Raw genomic sequence first — 19463 nt, 5'->3', positions numbered from 1 at the left:
TAATTATAAATACTAGGAAACCGGGGCATTATTTCGGACAGCTTGCAAAATCGAGGGAAAATTTGAGGGAAACATCGGACACTGCAAGTAAATTCATTAATTCTTCTATTGTTTTTAAAATTATTTTTAGAGTACAAACATCATTCCAGAAAATAAAATTAAAATAAATTTTAATTTGTATTAAAAATATAACAAAGTGTCCGAAATATTGCACACTTCTCTTAAATTATATTTAACCTGTTGTGTAAACGTTAGTGCTTTTCTTATCAGCTTTGCTTTGGTAATTTGAAGCATTTTCAAGAGTAACCTCGAATTACGGTAAAGTGGCAAAGTGGATTACCGTTTAATATTGCTTAAAAATGTATTTAACTGCAATGGGTGTTAAAATGATGAGTGTCATGTTTAGGAAATGAAGACATGCACCTAAAAGAGTACATGAGTAATGATATGTAACAGACATATTTTACTACAATACATCATTTACCAAAATGATAGGTAAAGAAGTAGTAAAAAAAAGAATAATCTTGTTTTAATTTTCGCTGCTTGAAAAAAAACGAGTTAGATTATTCATCACATTAAAGTCTGTTATAATTCATCTTCCTTTGCTTAATTTATTTCAACACTAAAAACATGCATTTGAATCCAAAGTTTTTCTTCGTTTTTCTCCCATTTGGGAATTCTTAATTCATTTCTGAGACTCAAATGATTTGTGGCTTAGCTTAAGCCATTCTTGATAATGTTCTTCACGTGGACAGGGAAGACATTAATAGTGGACAAAAAAGAACTTGAGTGAAGAATAGTGCCTGCGTCAGCGTCCGCGAATGTTAATATGACTTTGAAGAAGTCATTTTTGAATATTTAAAAGAAAAGAAAAAAGAGTTTTCGCTTAAAAAGAAAGACGATTTCATACGTGCCAAAATAATTTGTCCGTTCAATTCGTGTAATAAATAGAAATTCAAGGTTAAAATATCAGGTGAATTTGAAATACTATTTTCTAAATTTTTGTGTAAATGACCTTCGTATGCTTTTTTTTCTTCTTTACTGTCACTTTTAGTATTAATATTACCATGCGCTTTACCCACGAGAGAGCAATTAAAGACACCCTAAGCCATGCTTAAGTACCTTCGGAATAGGGAAGTCAAAGGTGCCTTAAGATATTATTTTTATGTGTAATTTAGCTATAGTACTTAGTGGACTTTTTCTGTTTTTACTCTCCTTCCACTTCCCATGGTAATTTAATCTCATGTTCACACTGTAGCTGGAATGTAATTTTGAATGATGTTCCATTGCGTATTAGCTGCTGTAAACCCTGTAAACACTTTTATCATATAAGAATATTTCCACTGAGGGTAAGAATATCACAAAAGTAAGCAAGGAAGTTGATAAATTGCTGTTTATACATTTTTATGATACCCAGGTGAGCTTTAAAATTCGCAACAATTAAAATTTATAAAACACACTTGATAAAACAATTATTTCAAAGTGCGAAAGTTAATGCAGATTCTCTATTTTGGGGGGACATGGGGGAGGGGTCTAGAGCAACAATTGCAATTGCCGGTGAAGCTTCTCTTTGACCTTTTCGCGTAAATACATTGCAAATTCTTATAATCTCAAACGAGACTTTTTCCACCGATCTACAACACTATTTGATGGTGTATTTTTGCAATAAAATAAATGCTCTGCAATTGAAGCAAATGGAATGCAATTCAGCTGTATTGACTACCTCTCCGAGATGGTTTCTCCCCACTATTGGAGCCCCCCATACTTTGGTCCGATCGTGAGAAATTGTATCGGAGTCAATATTGAAACTTAGGGCATAAGAATGAAACATCGTGTGAGAGAATTTTCTGCAGGAGTGCTCAAATTCCACACGAGATCGATCAAAATTTCACACAAATCTCACCTGGGTGCATGTTTCAAGTAAAAATACAAAAAAAAAAGAAAAACAACTCAGACAATAAGGCGATTGCGCTATTTTATGTTAATTGCCACAAAATTCTACATTTGATTTACAAGGAACGTAGATTTTGACCGGAACTACACTCATATTAACATCCTTTGCACAATAATTAATTTCACAAATATCGAGGTGGCATGAATTTTCATTGTACCATCATAATTTCGGGTATTTTTCCAACTGATAATTGTGCTCTTCTACCACAAATAGCAAGAAATCAACTAAGTTCGCTGAATGCTCGGAATACCGTAGATTTTGGGTATCCAAATTGCCTTAAAATGCTCATAAGTATTCAAAAAAAAATTAAGCATTGTTAAACTTATGATATAAATTGAAAAAGCGTCATTCAGAGCCAGTAAGTTAATTATATATATAAACGAAAAATTGGTCTCAATGTTCGCTCAGGTACAACAAAGGTGTCGTGAGTAGCACAAATTGATGTAAATCACTATTAATCGTGATAAATATGCATAACAAATTTTCAAGCAAAACGTTAGAAATTGATTGATCCATTGTGAAATGTAAATATAATATAAAATTTCTGAAAAAAAGAGTGGGCAGTATATGTTGGACCAAATATGATCCAAAAAAATAAGAAAATGAATTTATTGGAAAATATCAATTGAAGAGTTGATAAGTTATAGAAGATAACTTTTTTTAAGTTTCCACTGCGCTTCAAGAGGCAATTTACCTTTTAAGACATTGTTAGATCTGGTATTAGGTATTTTAAGGTCAAGCACTTAAGAAGACAAACGCACAGATTGAACCCTAGTGGACAGGGATCTCGCAAAAGGCTCAGCGATCTTTCTAATGGCCCAAAGAGACTCAGGATCATTCTCGAAAATATTTAGCCTTGAAAATTTGGCAGGAAATATTTAGAAGAAGAAAATTTATGCAAAGGATCTCTAATCGATGATCCTAAACCCTTTTAGTGTATATGGCAAATTCGGGATAAATCTTTATTGGCAAATTTTATAGCCTACCTGAATATTCTTAAGAATCAGCCTGAGTCTATTTGGACTACTCTTGGTCTTGGTATCCGGAAAAATTAGCAATTTCAGTTGTTTTTCCAAATTTTGAAAATTTTCCCATAAATCTTGCCTCTAAGGGAATTCTGTAACACCATGATAATGTCATATGACAAATTTTAAAATTTTTATGTCTTTAATTCGGAAAAATTAAGCAAAAATCAGATTCACACCAGTTAATGATAACTTCAGAGAGCTCATTCCAATGGATATTCGATGCTCACTGGTCTTTAATATTGTCCTGCTCCCGAATTTACCACAAGAATTTGTCATATGGTGTTGCCATTTGTTACAGAATTCCCCTATTGGTAAGACTTAAAAAACATAAAACCACATTGCTGTTTAGTTCTGAATCCCATAAGTGGCCTCGTTTAAGTCGGTTTTCAGACTAGAAGTTTAGCTCAGTTCCCGAAGGTCTGAAAATCCCAAATAATAACCAATTTAATCAATTTAATTCGTTTTCAAAATCTAATAGGGTAAGTGTGCCAAAGTTCGGCATAGTTGCATGCAAGCGCTAAAGTCTCAAGTTTGAAATGTAATATCTTTAATTTATTCCTTCTACTTAAGGAGTGTTTCTTAGAATCTTGTAGACAGTTTATCGTCTTTATTTACTCTAAAATCATTCTTGATATATTTTAAAATGAATAAAAATGTAGACATAGCTTAGGTGCCCTATTTCGGCCACCTTCATTCTCATAGTTCCTTGCCCTTCAGGAATTCTTCCAATGCCCTTTTCACGTCATCTCGTTTATCAAAGCTACATTTTTTGTTATTCTTTTGCATTGTATAATCTCTAGAGTGTGTAAAAACTAAAAATTAAGTACTAAAGATGGCCGAAATTGCAAGCTGGCCGGAATTTGGCACACTTATCCAAGATCATTTACCTATAAAATAATCCGATCCTAATTGAAAATTTTTGGAAAAATTTGGACTGATAAGGAATTAGAGAAGTTAAGTCATATGGCTAAGCCTTAGGTCTGAAGCCGTCTAACACTAAAAACGCTCTTAAGAGGAATCATCACCACTCCGAAGGACCTAATTTGACTAAAAACAATAAATTGGCTCCTCAGAAATACAGTGAAAACGCAGTTAGAACAGTTGCTAATCCGACCGTCGATATATTGCTTTCACTTTATAGTTCGAGCAAAAAAAAAAGAGCAAATAGCCACTACAGCCAGGGAGGGCAAAAAAACCTTGAAGAGTCTTAAAAGATTTTCATGGTGGGAAAATTGTTTGCTTTTTGTGCAATTGACTGATGGAATAATAAATAATCAGAAAATTGTCAGAGAATGGTCGGTGTGCTGAGTAGAAAGAAGGTGCGGAACTCTCTATTGTGATCATCAACCCACAAGCTATTGTTTGACTCTAATACCAACATTCTTTTGCTGGTCCAAGAATAAAAAACTTCTTAATATCCAGACACGGGCAAAAATCGATGATTTTTTCTCTCCACCCTCTCTGCAAACACTTTAATTTTTGCCATAATCGTGCAGAAGCACCAAGAGACTTATTGAAAATTCAATTCTGTGACAGCTGTAAATTAACCATTCTTTTTCTCACTCATTAGGCAAGAGACCACGGGAGTAAAAATTCTGATGATGTCAAAGAAACCCATACCATAGCTAGTTTGACCGGTCAAAGCTTTCGTCATTGTGAATATCCCGTGTCTACTTTTTCCTCATGTCGGCGGAAGAGGTAAGATAAAGTCAAAAACTCCAAAATGTTTAGCTTTAAATACCATACTCAAAAAAAAACAAAGACTCTTCAGCGGATGAGATCTCCCTGATTTTGTCTTTTAATTTACATTTGAACGACTGAGAAATTGCGCACAATTCCTCAGAGATCATATGCCACATTCTTCCCGCACAATCTCATTTCATCGCCAATATTTGCAGTAAAATATCAAGTCGTGCAGAAAACTATTCGCAAGAAACACGCGCTCAATTAATAAAATTTTCAACTTCATGGAATAAAATTCTACTTATAAATATCAAGACACATGGCGAAGATGCTCACTTGCACTCCAATTGCATTGTACCGCCTCAGCCAGAACACACTTTGAGGATTCTCGATTTTGCGAAATTTTCAAGGCTGAAACTTCTTTGTGAAATGTTCCTGCTAAGATAGTTTGAAATAACTGAATATAGTTTGAATATAAAACTACAGTAGAGCCTCATTATAGGCCATATTTGGTTCCAGATTTGACACTTGAGACGCACTATAGTCCATGTCATTTTTTAAAACTATCAACGACTTTTAGTACAGTAGACTCCCTCAAATTCGGGCATTTGAGACTGAAATGTCACCCGAATTAGAGAGAAATTCAGGAGACAAACTTTTTGAAATGCAACGATTTTTTGTTCATCTGCATACTTAAACTAAGTTTACATACTCATATTTATGGGAAATTTAGTGAAAACTCCTTACTAATGCAAAATTACATCATGACTAAGACAAAAATGGCAAATTTGAGCATATTTGCTTAATTTGATAATTTTAATCAAACTTGAAAAATGACAACAATTTTTTTTTCAAATGTAACTGCTGCCCGAATTAAAAAGTAGCCCGATCTTAAAAGAGCCGAATTAGCGAGAGTCTACTGTATTGAAATTGCTCGACAGCTTCCACTTTCTTTGCGAATTGGGTACTTGTCCCCGCTCTCTTCATCATGAAATACAATTATCACAACTACTCAATTAAATTTGCCAAAAATATTTAAATAATTATGACAACATTGCATGTCGCGTACTAAAACACATAACCTAACTTAAAATCAGTGTTTTGAAATCAACGGTCGATAAATTGTGGACTATAGAGCGATAGCCTATAGCGGGGTTCTACTGTATTGACGTTCTCAATTATACACAGGGGACATGCGGGTAAAAAATCGCTTTTTTGCAATTTCCCCGAGATGATCAGTCATGATAAGACGGCGACGGCCGCATCGCATGCACATTTTAGGTGAATGTAATTTAGGATAAATTAAATTAAAATAGATTACGTAGATTGCACGAAATTAAGCTAATATACTCTAAGCAATTTTTCATTAGGTTTGAAACATTAAAAAAATGACACGGATTATTATATACTATTGCTCTCTCTTTGAATTCTAGCAAGAAACATAAAAATCTATACTTTTCGTGAATTTTTACTCATTTGGACGTAAATTTTAGACTAAAAGCTTAAAAATTTAAAATTGAGAACAGTTACCAGCGCCACTTACGGAAGAATACAGTGCCCTCATGTGAAGAAAAAGGTTGTCAGTGACAATGAATCTTCACTAAAATTTGTAAAATAGCTAAAAATATAAAATTTAGAAGAGGTTTAAAAGAATATTAAAATTATTTAAAAATATACAAAATAAAATCAATCAAATGTCAGCAAGATATTTTAACATAATCCAAAAGACAGCTTTTCTGAGCTTCTAAAAATTGAAAAATTGAGTGTAATAAAGGTTTAAGTTTCTCATTATTATGTAAATAGATCATTTATAAAATATTTTTAATGTCATTCGCCTTTTTTTATAAATTAAATTTGCATACGCACTTGTGAATTTCTCGAAAATTTCTCATTTCTTACTCCTACATTATCTTTTGATATTCATAGAATTATTTTCAAGGGTGTGTCTAATAATAAAATTGTGTTCTCCATGTGGCCTTCTCACACTCATTTTCCAACCATCACATCATGTACCCAGGCATACCCAGGCCCAGTGTAAGGTGGAGTTGAATGAGATACAAATGCTTTTTATATAGGAGCCAGAGCACTTGCACTTTGTGCATCTGAAAATTGTGTATATGCTTTGCCAGGAGTGAGAAAAATTCCCACTTATAATCTAATATCATTCTTCACAGTCAAGACAGACAATTACCAATGGCCATCGGTGAGTTCAAATGTGAATAAATCCGAGAGTGGTGGCTTTTTTCTTATGTTCCCAAGAAGAATTTATCACAGTATCCAACCACCCAATGCGTCAAGATCCCTTGAGGGGCAAATTAAATTTCACCGTAAAGTCATGGGGATGGTGAAGTCAATTGAAAAATGATTATTTGTATGTGATTAACTTTTATAACTCTATTGATTTCACTTCGGGTGGCTGGCAGTGTGGACATAAATTGTCCAACGATGCACGCGCAAGATTCTTGTGCAGGCGGCAAATCAGCAAAGTCATAAAATAGCCACGGACGATGGCTCACGAGATGTACCATGAGTTTCTTCTCGGCTTTCGTAGACATTTTTGCAACTCTATATTGCAATTTTTCTTTTTAAATGCCAACAGTAGGAAAAAAGGAAAATAGCAAAATCCGCTATGCCGTTGCATCTTCCACGATAAACAGCATTTTTCGCAATGTGACACAAGATGGATCAATCTTACAATACTGCGGACATTTTAATATAAAACCTCAACAGAAGCATCTTAAAAGAAACTATAAAAGCGAACTTGCCTTAACAACTTTAAGTATGGTCAAATGAACACCTTTTCGACAGGGAACTCCTATTGACACTTTTGTCAAAATGTTTATTTAATTTATTTAATGTATCTAATAAGTTGTAAGTAATATGGCGTTTTATCATTAATCTACGTTTTTCGATAAGGATAAATGTTCAAATTTCGTATGTCAAATGTTACAGAGTAGGGTGTCAATAGGTCCTGACACGAGTTCTTAAAGCATAAATAGGTGTTCTTTTCACCCTAATGTTTATTTTAATTATTTCTGCTGTGTTGAAGTTTAATTGTAAAAACATTTTCGGTAATAAATTTAGAATATTGATCTACAAAAACTTATCTCGTAATAATTTTTAAGTAAGCTTCATCAAGGCTTACAAATTCAGAAGTGGGATGCGCCTACATTCTCAAAAGTTTTCCGCGAGCGAAAATAATTGCGGCTATTTGAAATCTTCCTGTAAATTTGAATTGAATTGAATTTGAATTTATTTTATCTTATTCTTGATCTTTCCCATCCCCCATGCGTCCACCGCCGTCTTAGCGTTGATTCCAACCTCCAAGACTAAACGGTGGAAATGTCCTTTCTCTGGTTATATGTTACGGTTTTACAATATTTTTTAGATTTCATTGGGGACGGGCCAGTCAAAAAGAGAGAGTCAAAAAATGTAAATATGAAATATTTTAATATTTAACGTTAAATTAAAGAATTTATCAGAGTAAATCCTACAAATAATTGCGAATAAATTTCCTGACTGTGAGAAACATAACGTACCTATCCTTATTTTATTTTAAAATTTAAAAAATAATAAATATTTTTAAAGTTTGTTATTGAAATTTTTGATAATTCGAAATTTAAGCACTGGTAAAAATAAAAGGATCAAATTGATCCAAATTTGATCCTTTTGCAAAGGATGGATAAAATTTCGAATTTTGAATGCACATTTATCGTATAGAACATGTTAATTTGCTCCATCCTTTTGAAAAGGATCAAATTTGGATCAATTTGATCCTTTTATTTTTACCTATGTGAGTGATCAAGAAACGAAAAGCTTCAAACGATCTAACTACGACATAATTCCGAGAAGAAAAGTCTCAAAAAGAATCCTACATTTTAGTTTAGGGTTTGTTATTCTAACAAATATCTTATGTATGTTACGAACCATGAACTATTCTTCACGTCCAATGGTGAAATTCAGGCACAGACACGATATATTAAAATTTTTTTTAATTCATTTTCATGAAATACTTGAAAATTCCAACGAAAATATGTTATTCACATGCTAAAAACCAGAATAAGTGCAAATTTATTCGCAATGCTTTATTTAAAGTGAAAGTGTATTTAAAGGATATTTTGGTTTCAAAGTTTATGCGAAAATTGTCAACTCTATGTTCAGGTTGGGAAAATTTTCATGAATTTGTATCCAATTCTTCTCCAATTGTCGCGACTAAGAGCGAGTTTAATAATTAAAAATTCAGAATAAATCATATTCCTTTCATTAACATAAAATATTGAAAATAGTGAAGATGTGCATGGAAGTTTCCAATTACCAATCACCGTAATAATCGTCTTTAATCAGCTTTAATCACCTTTAAGAAAAATTTTACCGAAATATTTATTAAGAACTAGAATGCTGAAGGTTAAAAAAATGTTTGCTTAATTTTGTTCGCTTTCATCATTTGATTTTCACTCAATAGATTATACTCTTTAATTTTGAAATAAATCTTTAAAAGCTAAATTTTTAAAACAGGCTTTAAAGGTTGATTGCTATTCTTAGATAAAGATATTTTTAATTTCGAAGCATCAAATTTCTTTAAGGCTTTAGGTTAAAATATAACAATACTCCACTACCACGAAGTTGAAACAGAAATGTCACTTTTTTTAGCTTTTATTTAATTTTAAATACCAATTTTTTAAGCAATATTGGAAGGATTGTAATAGATGAAGCATCTTTAGACTGCAACACCGATTAGCAACAAGTCTACAGTTTAATCCTAATTCAAGAGATACTCTTCTTGTCTCTTTTACTTGTAAGTAATATAAGGACTGAATATACTCCTTGCTTAGTAAATTTCTGTGCTTTAAGTCAAAGAAAGGTACGAAGAGAAAATATAGGGTAATAGGGTAAGTGTGCCAAATTCCGGCCAGCTTGCAATTTCGGCCACTTTTTTGTTCCTCGAATTTCCATGAACTTTCATATTTTACGTACTCTGGAGATTATACAATGCAAAAGAATAACAAAAAAATGTAGCTTCGACAAACGAGATCACGTGAAAAAGATATTGGAAGAATTCCCGAAGGGCAAGGAACTATGAGAATGAAGGTGGCCTAAATAAGCCACCAAAGCTATGTCTATATTTTTTTCATTTTAAAATGTATTAATAATGATTTTAGAGTAAATAAAGACGGTAAACTCTTTACAAGGTTCCAAGCAACACTCGTTCAGAAGAAAGAATAAAAAAATGAATTTTAATTTAAAATATTACATTTCAAACTTAAGACTTTGACGCTTGCATGCAACTATGCCGAAATTTGGTACAATTACCCTAATAGATTGATTTTAGAATATTAGGAATACATACCAATAAGGAACCACAATAAAATTTTTTACTATATTTTGGCGATCACGAAATTCATTGTAAAAGAAATATTTAAACTTTCAAGAAGCTTACAACCGTTTTTAAAGCACGTGTTTTCACTACTGAAACGTCTTGATGGGCAGCTGGGATGATATTGAAGAAAATGAAAAATGTGACTTAAAACTTTCCTCTGATTCTCAGCCATTTTAAGTCAATCTCCAGACCGGCTATTTATAGCTGAAAAAATTTTCTTTATACGCCGTAATTTTCCTCAATTGATCACAACACAACATACAAGTCATTGGGAGAAAACACGAGGACTGTCAAGGCAATTTCTACAAATGATAAGGGAGTTTTTTTCCACCGACTAACTGCACGTCTTATATCAACAAAGCGGTATGTTTCACATAATTGATTCAGCAGTCGACAGAGGTACAAAAAACCTCCAACTTCCCCAAAGTATTCAATTATTTATCTATCTATTGATTACATTTGATGGATGCTTATATTTTTTTTTCAAGTTCACTATCATAATGTATTTATTTAACTTTCAAACGCAAGTACGCATTTAGCATATGGCTATTTTACTAATGTTAATCACCATAATTAATAAAGACTTCTTTTATGGTGTCTCACAGTGTTTAACGCACCAGAAGAAACAGACATTTTAATAGTATCCATATATTCTCCGATTTTTTGCTTCACCCTCACCCATTAAGGCAGATCAAAAGAAAGTTTATGATACCAAATTTGGACGGTATTTAAATGTTTTCGACTGAGAAGACAGATTATGGGAGAAAATCACTAAAAGACTTTTTTTCTCTCTTAACCCTAAAAAAAAATTATACTACTTTAAAATTCGCTTTCTATGGTATTTTTTCTATTTCACTGATCCAATTAACTCATACCTGTATCTTAAAAACTGATTAAAAAACACTTTTCTGTGCACGCTGCGCGGAAAAAAAAATAATGTAAAATAATACATCCCATGGCAAGAGGTATGATATCGCGTCAGAGGGACCTCAATGAGCAAGATCATACTGAACTTTATTGGTATATGCCGGCTAGTCAATTAGTAGAAATTTGTGGTATAGCGTGAAAATACCGAATACTATATATATCATAAAATTAGCGGACTCTTGAAAATTTATATTTCACCGAATTGGTATTAATATTCAATTCATAGCTGAATCATTTTGTGCCACAAAGAGAATTTTATGGCATTTTATTAATTTAATTAACCTTCCCTCCACTGGTAGAGCATAGAAACATTATTTTATTAAAATTAAATCGAGAAAAACTATGATTTTATGTAAGATAGAGGGGAAAAAGCGTAGACAATTGAATCTTTTTCCTCATGATGTTCGATAAAAACATTTATATGAGCAATTTTTTCTCACCTGTTGCAAAAGTTTAGGTAATGCGTAGAAATGATCAACAAATTACAGGAAAATTTTAAAATTTTTTCATGTCCGGAAATTATTTTTTTTTTTTTGGAAATCTGTTATAGAAATTCAATTTTGTGTGAAATGATCATATTTATCAGTTACTTATTGAGCAGAGAATTATCACAAATCTCCTATAATATTCACTATAACCATGATATCTGTTATTGACCAAATTTGTAGACTTTTCATTTGCCAATATCAATAGAGTATTAGGAATAATTTATAAATTCGCATCTTATATATATATATATATATATATATATATAAGATGCGAAAATGTTATCTTTTATGAGCTCTGATTTTATTTTCATTTTACAGGTGGTTTGTGTATTTTGCATTAAATAGAAAGATCATGTTGTATAAATTCAACAATCCCGTGCCAAAAAAATTATACAGCTGTTAGAGCAATTTTGACAATTTAGAAATATTCAATTTATATTACTAACAAGAATTTCTCCTCGCGATGTTATTCAAAATTTATATTTCCAAAACATACTTCTAAAACATTCACATTACTATTTGATATAGTATTTCGTTTAGCCAATAACGAAGATAATTTGAACGGCCTGTGCATTTTAATGTTTGCCTAATTTAGCATAACCAAGTAGTAACATAAACTAGTTTTGAGTAGATTTTGAATAAAATGTAAGTTATGCAAATTAGGCGATAGTACGACATATATAAAAAAAAGAAACTTTTTAAAATTTGCGTTATATACTGCACATTTTATATCACATTTCGAAAATTTTGCGTAAATGTTGTCCCCGTAACACGCTGAGACTGTGAATTAAAAAACTGAAGCTTATAATTCATAAACACAACGAAAGTTCAAATTATTTTCTTTAAAATTTATATATTTTAGAAAGAAAATATTTATAATTTACTTCGATAGCAAAGGTTTTGCAAACTAACAGAAATTTAAATAATCTTAGTTATTTATTAATAAAATTACTGAAATTTAGCGCTCATTTTTTAATGAAAACAAAAAAATCACAGATTATAAAAATTGTGCAGAATACTATTTATTTATGTTTAATAAACTTTAATAATATTAAAAAATAGTTTAAAAAAGTCATCAAAATTATCTATTTTGAATCCAAATTACGGCAAATTAAAGGGAAACTGTTGTCCATTTTATAAGTTTGGCGTTTATTTATAACGTGGGATTGAGTTTGAGAAATTACATAGGCTTTATTAAAAAAAAAACAGATATTTTCTACGAAAAAAATCATCTGACTGTTGTAGGATTGATACCTCAGAACAGGGGAAAGCTTTCAGGCTTAGCACACACTCTAGCTTCGAACACTGTATATTTTTTCCCATATTTCTTTGACGAATCTGGCCAATTACAATAAATTTTAATAACTCGTATTAAATCATACATTTTCTGAAAGAATTAGGTTAGATTCATTAAAGGAATAAGGGAATATTAAGTGTCCGAAGCCAGATTGTGTGCGAAATCTAAAAGTCTTTTCCCTTTTTCCGAAATTATTTTTGTAAATTTGTTTATTCTTTATGTAAAATTAATCTCAGACTTTTTTAATATCAATCAGACGATCTATTAAATCCATTCCCAAGATTTCATGACATCGCTATCAGAAAATTTTATTATGAATATTTAATTCAATTTATATTGTAACACTAATCCCAAAGTTTCTTAATATGAATTTTGATTCTAATGGGTAATAATATTTTAATGGCTTTGATTAAAAATATGATTCAATTGAAACCTTTTTGATATATCCATATGGTCCATATTGTATTCCAAATGATATTGACTGTGTGATTCTTTTTTATTTGAAAAATAAAACCTATTTGAGTGTTTCTACGCTGAAAATTATCTGACATAAGAATAACTACATGCTATTAAATATTAAAAGCCATTAAATATGCTATTCACATTGTGTTTTCTGATTAGCTAGTGATTAAAAGCTTTAATTAAAAGTTTAATAATTAAAAGCCAGCTTTAAAAGCCTGAATCAGTCAGAGGACATGATGAAATTAAAATATTTTGTAAACTGAATATTTAGCAGGGGGAAGTGACGCACCTTTGAAAATGGAATACCTTTGAAATTGGGATTTTTCACTTATTTTTAAATAAAATTGAGCCTTATCATGATATATTTAGCTGCCCAAACAGATTGTGAAGCTAAATTAATCACGATAGGACTCAATTTTATTTAAAAATTGGTGAAAAAATCGATTTTCAAGGGTACCCCACTTTCAAGGTGCCCCACTTCCCCCTAATTATAATGGTTTATGTTTTAGTTTTCAAATTTCAACTTTAATAAATATGAATTTTAACTGTTCGAAAATAGTTGAAAATTAATATAAGGGATGCGCTGGGGGGATCGACACTGAAGGTAGGATTGTCACTTCAAAATCAATTAATTTTAAAAAATTATTCGCCGCTTTTTATAAAATTGTGTTTTTCATATTATATTATATCAGGCCAATGTAGCACATTTTGCATAAGACAATATTTTCCAAAAAAAACATCATTATTAATTATTTTGGAATATCAATCTTCAGTGTGAAGCATTCCGGCGGCGCTCCCCTTATACGTACTTGAGACCTAAGGCCGGTTTCAGAACTAAGTTTTAGCCCAGTTCCCGATGGTCTCGAAATTCAAAATAACAACCAAGTTTCTTAGTTTTTCAAAATTTAATGGATCACTTGCCCATATTGTCCAATCTTAAGTGATAATTTTCCAAAAAATCTTGATAGATAAGAAATTAGAGAAGTTAAGCCATATGGCTAAGCCTTAGGTCTGAAGCCCGTATAACTCTTAGCCATATGGCTTAACTTCTCTAATGGACAATTTTGATAATGGAGAGAAAATTATCCATTAGATTCCAAATACCAATAAAATTACTTGTTATTTAGGATTGTGATACCTTCGAGAACTAGACTAATACCCTGGTTTGAACCCCACTTAGCATATCTATTTTTCAAAACCTAAAAACAAATATTAAACTGCAAAAAAGAGGTATACCCGCCCTATTGGTCCAGGAGCAAATTTTGCATATTGTATTAGAAATTTGAGTGCAAAAAAAATGACTGTTTATCTGTCAGGAAAAATCTCTTTCCCAGAATTCAAATTTTCAATCAGATTATTTATAGAATAAAATATGCAGCAACAATGGAAATTCTTTTGCAATATGATTTTAGAGTGAGTGGTTATAAATTTGCAAGATGTATTATGATTTCCTCTATTGTGCAAAGAATATCATTACCATAAGAGGCGATTAACTGTGGAGAGGTTAGAAAAAAAAATAAGTCACCACCAAAGATACATACATAAGATTAGCTTGAATGGGAAGAGATCTCTTAAATGGAATTTTCTTCACTCAAGCGAGAAAATTTAGCTTTGAAGTATGATGGGAAAATATTAAATGAAATTGAAATTTTTTCCCATACAACTGTGGAGTGAATGTGAAGATGGGCTGGGTTTAATGTTGACTGAGTGAGCATTATCTATTCCGTCACAGGTGATCTTGTCGTATCACGAAGGACATTTGCATATTAGAAAATTATTCGTCCCAGACGAGATGCGGATACAGTGTATCTGTCTCCCAAGAGCTCTTATCACGGTCATTCGACAGAGTCAAGAGTCAAGACAGGAAGTCAAGTGCAACCAAGTTTCACTGTCAGGGAATTTTCCTTTAATTAACTCTCTTGTGTATATACCCTTCAGACAGTACTCCATCTGGCTATAGACACACCCGGACTTTCCAAGTGTTCAGGCCAGACCCTCCCTCGTGAGATTATGTCGCCGCGGGAATTGCGGCACGAACGGAAGAAAATACCAAAAGAACAAGAAACTTTCATCATCCCAAACCAATAGGTATATGTTTGCATAACAATAATCTCCAACTTTTCTGTGTATCTTGGAGATTCGCGAGAGTCAAGTGTGTCGTCGACAAATGAAAACCTTGGCACCGAATTAACTGGTTAAGTCGCAAAAACTGAATAAATTGTCTTCAATGCACCTTATTTCGTACTACCACTACAATTTGTCACACTTTCTCACCGTTTGCACGTTCTATGAATGTTTTTCTTCTTTTCTTATGTTGTTATTTTTTTACCTTTCCTTTTAAAGTTTTTTTTTAAGATTACCCTACCAATTTTCTTTCAAGTGTCAAATAAAGCAATTCACGGTGGAATTCTTTCATCTCTTAAGAAGGAGAAATTTTTCTTCATCCCATTCGGAATATATCGCCCTAATCATCATTAATTCTAATGCAACATCTTACATGTCATTACGGAAAAGAAACTTAGTTTTACACTCAGAAAAAAAATCGAAATTCGATAATTTTGTAAAATAGAGCACTATGCAGATGGAATTTAATTTGTAAGTTCATAAACTATGTTCCATCCTTCATATTTTCTGATTGGTAACATAAGCTTTAAATGCTTTATGTTCTAACCAATCAGAGAAAATGTAACTGAAATATTTTATGGGACAGTATATTAAATAAAATGTGAATAACGTTATGATTACACTATGCAACACGGTTTTGTTAACGGAGATCTCACATGGTACGTTTGATAGAGTCAAGTCCCCTGATTAAGAATCTGGTCTTGGTTTTGCTCCTATAAGTAACAATTTTTTTTAATAATACTTTTATATTTTTTCAGCTTTGCCTTACATTATCCGTTATATCTCAGGTTCTAGTGAACGGAACTTGAAAAGTGTGGGTGCGTTGGAAAGCTCATTAGTCGAGCTTCAATTTTGATAATTACAAAAAACCTTGTAAAACCACTCCTTCGGGGTGTAAAATTGAAGTTTCTCTAAAAATTACCGAAAAAATGGTCCTAAAGTGAGGTTTTAAAAATTTGTATAAAATAAACTAAACAAAATATTAAAAATCCAATGATACCAGGTGATAGGCCACACTTAGAACTACAATTTTGTTTATCTGAGACAACGCGCTCCGATCACTCTAAATGCCTCATTTGTTGGTTTTTGTCATTTTCCAAAAATATGAAGTACATATTTTAAAGCAAATTTCCTAAAGATTTCTGAGAAAACATCTTTTAAAACTTGTGTGAAACATACATAACTGTTGAGATCCTTCTTTAATTCGATCGGGGGACCATTAACATGATTTTCTTTAACATCCCCAATCAACATTCAGCCACGTAAAGAAACCCCTAAACTCCTTTTGGAATGCTTTTTTATGATTGGTAGAAAACGCATCAGCAAATATTTCGTAAATGCATTTCAATGACTTTCGATCATACTTTCATTTAAAATTAACCTCTACTAGAAATAGTATTAGATGGATGGATGGAAATAAATAAAAACAAAAATTGAATACTTAAAGGAAAATTGAGAGCTTTTTAATGAGGGTTGATTGGAAATGTACATGAAAATCATGTTAATGGTCCCCCGATCGAATTAAAGAAGGATCTCAACAGTTATGTATGTTTCACACAAGTTTTAAAAGATGTTTTCTCAGAAATCTTTAGGAAGTTTGCTTTAAAATATGTATTTCATATTTTTGGAAAATGACAAAAACCAACAAATGAGGCATTTAGAGTGATCGGAGCGCGATGTCTCAGATGAACAAAATTGTAGTTCTAAGTGTGGCCTATCACCTGGTATCATTGGATTTTTAATATTTTGTTTAGTTTATTTTATACAAATTTTTAAAACCTCACTTTAGGACCATTTTTTCGGTAATTTTTAGAGAAACTTCAATTTTACACCCCGAAGGAGTGGTTTTACAAGGTTTTTTGTAATTATCAAAATTGAAGCTCGACTAATGAGCTTTCCAACGCACCCACACTTTTCAAGTTCCGTTCACTAGAACCTGAGATATAACGGATAATGTAAGGCAAAGCTGAAAAAATATAAAAGTATTAATAAAAAAAAAATTGTTACGTATAGGAGCAAAACCAAGACCAGATTCTTAATCAGGGGACTTGACTCTATCAAATGTACCATGTGAGATCTCCGTTAACAAAAAAAGTTGTGAATTTGTTGCATAGTGTTATGAATGTTTTAGAATCCCATCAAATCAACTATAACTTAAATCCATTTGGAATGGAACTAGCTATATTTATCAAATAGATTGAAGTTCAGCGCAAACTTCAGATACAAACTATCAAACAACTTCTTCAAATTAAATTAAATATAATTCTCTATAAATAAGAAAAATTTTGTGAGTAGAAAACATCCGAATGTTAAAACATGGTTTAAAGCCTCTTATAGGCCAAAAGAGAAAGAAGAATAAGATCATTATTAAGAATTGAAAAAAATAATAAAGAATTACTATATTCAGGTTTTAGCTGCGTTTTTTTCATAAAATAAATATTGAATTCTCATATAAATCACCATAAAATACTTAAATCATTTCTCCGTCTCTGATTGGTCAGACCTTGAAAGTGTCTAAAGCTTAAGCCAATCAGAAACTGCAATGGTTCCGAAATTTTTTATGATTTTAATATTTTATTACATGGAACGTGCTTTAATTTTCAATTTTTGGAAGGAAAACTCTGGCAATTTCTCGAATTCTTAAATAAAAAATATATTTTCATTTTCCGTACAAAACTTCAAATTTTTGCACGCGAAAAGCATTAGAAAATTTAAAAAAAAATTTTAGTATTTGATTTTTAAATTTTATATTAATTTTCTTATAAATTATTTAAAATTTTAAGTATCCTAAATACTCATATGCATTTTTCAAAGAATATGTATTTTGAAATTCTCTTTAGTCGGGTTCAACAGGAGTTTTGTAACCTTACTTGTTGTTTAGCATTTGTTATTATTTTTTTTTCATTCGGAAAATATCCCTAAATATTTCACAAAACTTAAGAAAAAAAAAGATTTTTCTCTTCGAAAATCAAGAACTGTTACTTAACTAAATACTTGAATTTTTAGTATTTCATGGACTTCATCATCCCTATCAACCTACGTTTTTTTTATAATTTTCTCTCTAGAAATTCAAAAATTAAAAGAAAATTTAGGAACACGTATTTTATGAATTCTAGAATATCCAAAATGCAATTTTACTATTTTGTTTAAATTTAGAGCATAATATTCTATAATAATTTTTCCGAGTGTATGTTGGAGCTCATGTGAATGGACAAAAAAAGTGTTAGTGCATAGATGAAGAAATTCTTCATCATCTCATAAGCACAAAAAAATGCACCAGAGTTTCATTCGTGAAGTCCATCAGAGTTATAAAAATTATATAATCGATGAAATCCTTTCGTCTATATACCAATTGCGTCTCCCCTCTATTACCAACTTCTTTTGTAATATTACTTACACACAATAAAAATGGAGAATACAGTGTTCCCTCGATGGTAGTAATCCCTTATTCTTCATTCCCATTCACTTCTTGGAAAGAGTTCAAATTTTGTAGCTTCACGAACAAGTGGAAATTGATTTTTTTTCCTTTGGCCTTTCCAATCAACACTTTCTAAGCACGAATATTCTGTTGAGTTGAAACACTTTAATGCAAAACCTCACAGGATGTTCAATACAAAAAATAGTCCACAATAGCACAGTTTTATAATGCAAATTGTCCCCAGAAGGCTTTTACTAAAGGAATTTAGAAGTCGAAAACGCGAGCTACAAGACAAACGAACCGCTCAACATGACTGAATCAACTTGACTGACTCTTGGAGTGGCGACCGAGCTCACACTACCGTGGGTATCTGGTTGGAAAGGTAGCTGGTTGGAACCGATTCTGTTGTGAGTGTTTGTGCCTTGTGACGCGGCACCAAGATTCGTGAACGCAGCAGTGCACATCGACAACTTATCCACTTGTAAAGCCAAAGATATCTCCCAAATTCTTCACCTTTTGGTCACTCTGGGTGGTTCATTTTATTCCATTTCTCACACTCCATCCTACTAAATCATCTTATGTATACAGAAATGCATTTACTGGACATCGAGCCCTTTCTCTACCTCGTGATAGCTATAATCGATCAATAAACATAGCTTTAAAGAATTTCACAAGTGACTCAAAGCTCTGATTCACATTCTCCGA

At 31.7% G+C, this 19463-nt stretch overlaps 1 protein-coding gene across 2 annotated transcripts in view; it reads right to left on the bottom strand.

Moving 5' to 3' along the window:
- The window catches only part of LOC129810211 (uncharacterized), a 90233-nt gene that overhangs the window by 48305 nt on the left and 22465 nt on the right, over positions 1–19463 (bottom strand). The window contains exon 1 of one of the 2 annotated variants that reach the window (XM_055860539.1): positions 18738–19107. The exons of the other annotated variant lie outside the window; for it this stretch is intronic. The gene's annotated coding sequence lies outside the window, so the exon portion shown is untranslated. Of the gene's footprint in view, positions 1–18737; positions 19108–19463 lie in introns of those variants that run through there. 2 annotated transcript variants of the gene reach the window in all.

This window comes from Phlebotomus papatasi, chromosome 1, assembly GCF_024763615.1.
Source record: "Phlebotomus papatasi isolate M1 chromosome 1, Ppap_2.1, whole genome shotgun sequence".
Classification (NCBI taxonomy): Eukaryota; Metazoa; Arthropoda; class Insecta; order Diptera; family Psychodidae; genus Phlebotomus; species Phlebotomus papatasi.
The sequence above is the reverse complement of the archived record's forward strand: the minus strand, read 5'-3'. Positions and strand labels throughout refer to the sequence as shown.